This window comes from Octopus bimaculoides, chromosome 4 (genome assembly GCF_001194135.2).
Source record: "Octopus bimaculoides isolate UCB-OBI-ISO-001 chromosome 4, ASM119413v2, whole genome shotgun sequence".
NCBI lineage: Eukaryota > Metazoa > Mollusca > Cephalopoda > Octopoda > Octopodidae > Octopus > Octopus bimaculoides.
Genome location: NC_068984.1, coordinates 48202960 through 48205995, shown reverse-complemented (window position 1 = coordinate 48205995; position 3036 = coordinate 48202960). Strand labels below are relative to the sequence as shown.

The 3036-nt window shown below is 35.2% G+C and overlaps 2 long non-coding RNA genes across 3 annotated transcripts in view; one reads left to right on the top strand and one right to left on the bottom strand.

The window, feature by feature from the left end:
- LOC128247578 (uncharacterized) overlaps nt 1-3036 on the top strand; it is a 183122-nt gene that overhangs the window by 21804 nt on the left and 158282 nt on the right. The window lies entirely within an intron of this gene.
- The window catches only part of LOC106872892 (uncharacterized), a 22185-nt gene that overhangs the window by 8910 nt on the left and 10239 nt on the right, over nt 1-3036 (bottom strand). For both annotated transcript variants that reach the window (XR_001409810.2, XR_001409811.2), the window contains one exon: nt 1477-1664. This is a non-coding gene — a long non-coding RNA (uncharacterized LOC106872892). The remainder of the gene's footprint in view (nt 1-1476; nt 1665-3036) is intronic.

The window sequence follows — 3036 nt, the reverse complement described above, 5'->3', positions numbered from 1 at the left end:
TTGGAGCAACAAAGTTGTCATCTAGATGTGTGTAAGTGCATATGAAATGGACGTGGGTGTGTATGCGAGAGAGAGAGAGAGAGAGTGTGTGAGTGAGAGAGAGAGAGTGAGTGAGTGAGTGAGTGAGTGAGTAAGTGAGTGAGTGAGTGAATGAGTGAGTGAGTGAGTGAGTGAGTGAGTGAGAGAGTGAGTGAGTGAGTGAGTGAGTGAGTGAGTGAGTGAGTAAAGGTGCGTGTTGACATGTATATATGTTTTTGAATGTATGTGTAAGTAGCACTCACTCTTTCACTCAAATACACACATTTTATCTTTCATATACACGTACATAATTGCATAAGCATACATCTCTTTTACAAGTATGTGTGCATGTGCATGTGTGTTTGAAAGAGAAAGAGAGAGGAGGGGGAAGGACCGTATTTCCTTATAACATATAGAGAAATGGATGTCTTTTAATGAATATTTTTGTGACTTATTTTAATACAATATTTATGGTTACATTTTCATAAATGTCTGCCTGCGCAGAAGTCTATGCATACATGAAACATTTTATGAAAGTGAAACATTAGAAGCAAATCAAAATATTGACCGAAAATGACCCAACTTTGTGCGACCGACCTGGTTTTCCAGGTTATTTTAGTAGTAAAAAAGAGTTGTCGTGCCAAAAACTGAATTTACTTGGTAGTTTTTTTATACAATATATATATAGATAGATGATAAGCAGCTTTCTTTACTATTGTACAGATGTGACTAATTCGGAGAAACATTACTTTAATTTTTCAAACACCATCACTCGCGTGATGCAACACTTTCTAAATTTGGTTCATATTGAAAGTGCAAAACTATTTTCATCTTCTAATGAAACATGGTCATTATAGATCAATGTCTATCAAATAACTAAACCTGGTTGTTGAGATAATGTAGAAAATATGTAAATGAAAATAAAGTTTACTTGGTAGCCGAAAAATTACTGAATCTTTAGATATACTATACGTCAAAATCGGCATCTTAGTTTTCGAATGCATAAGGAACATACGCGCTCGCACGCACATCAAACTCTCTTTTATGTATATACAGCAATGAACGTGCGTGCACGCACACACGCACGCACACACGCACGCACACACACACACACACACACACACACACACAACTACTCACACATATATGCACTAGTAATAACTAGCAAGTAAAGCAAAGTATCATCTAAAAGGCTACTGTCAAGAGTAAGATCGCATTTCAGCAGTCTTTTCCTGAAGAACAGAAAATAATTCTGGGAAGATTCCAGAGTAAGACAACTTCTTGTTAACCTAGAAAAATAGAATATGGAAATAAACATTACATTAAAGGATCTTTAAAGACGTCGAACTGGCATTATCGTTTCCACGCCGTACTACTCTGTGAAGTTCGATCGTGTTCGACTTTTGAATTTCATTTCGAAATCAACCTAGAAACGTAGAATATGCAAACAAACATTACCTTTAAAGGCGTCGGACTGGCATAATTGTTACCTCACCGGGATAAATTCTTAATAGTATTTCATCTGGGAAGTTCCTCGGTGTTCGACTTTTGAATTTCATTTCGGTGTTGAAAAGATAAGTAGCAATTGAGAATTGGTCTTGATGTAATCTCGATTTAATCCCTACCCTAAATTTCAGGGCTTGTGCCTACAGTAGAAAATATTATATTGAAAGATCATTGAATACTCTTCATCCGAGTAACATATTCATTATAAGTTTGCAAGGAAGAATTTTACTGTTACGTCTAAATTTCAGCAATATATATAGTCAGATATGTCAGCCAAAACGTCACAGTTACAATAAAATTCTCACTGTAAATATATGTATGCATACATAGGTGTGTGTGTTTGTGTGCTAGTATGTGTTTGTGTGCTAGTGTGTGTGTGTTCGTGTGTGTGTGTGTGTGTTTTCGTGTGTGCGTGTGTTCCCAAATCATATAAGGGAAAGAGACTGTTCCCATCTTCACCTTAACCATTCTCCCAATTACGGCGTCCTAGCCTAAGCCCAGCATAATGATGTAAAACGTGTATTTACTTCCATATGGAAGAATTCTTTATCCACAACCATATCTCAGAACTTGAAATGCAACAATTCACCATGGGAAAGGAACAAAATGAAAGAAAAAAGAACAAAACACGAAAGTGAAAATAACAACGCAGCCACGCTTCCCTGCTTGGCACTGACACCAATAACTCTACGATCTTGGTTCCTAAGATGCTAAAGCCAAACCAGTCATTGTCACCTCAGAGCATCTATCTGATAACATCAATCTTCACAAAGAAGACTGAAAAGCAAGCAGACAATATCTGCTTCTTGTCGGCTGCTCCTTTACTGATACTTCTGACATTGCAACAACTTGGCTGAATTCAGTAAAAAGACACCTTGACCAACTTCATGAGAACAAATAGAAGTGGGCTTCCATGAGAAGGAAAAAGAAGCATTCTTCAGAAAAATCGAGAGACTAAATAAAAGAAATGGTTCAATTAAAATTTGTCTATGGGCATGTGCATATATGAGTCTGCATCTGTGTCGGCGTGTGTGCGTTTGACAGTGTTTATTTATCTATATCATTCAGTCTGATATAGGCTAATCACATTGCCACTATTTGGTAACACTTTATAGTAAATGATATTTTCAACTATGGCGCTTCTATCAAGAACCGATATATAGCAATGGTACATATTACCTTATAGAATTCAACGGAATCTACTACGTGGAGTATAAAGTAACTAAAATTTAGCATACGATTACTTTCAATTAACAACCATGTTATTGTTAATATATGTCATGTAGCTAGACTTTGTTGATGTTGCAATAACTATATAAAATGTATATATGTTTAACATGATCATAATAAATCATATCAAGCTGCATGCTTGAAATACATTTTAAACTTTAGTCGTTTTTTTTTAGAACACATAACATACGTACATACATACATACATGCATACATATGTATATGTATGTGTGTATATATATATATATATATATATATATATATATATATATATATATATAT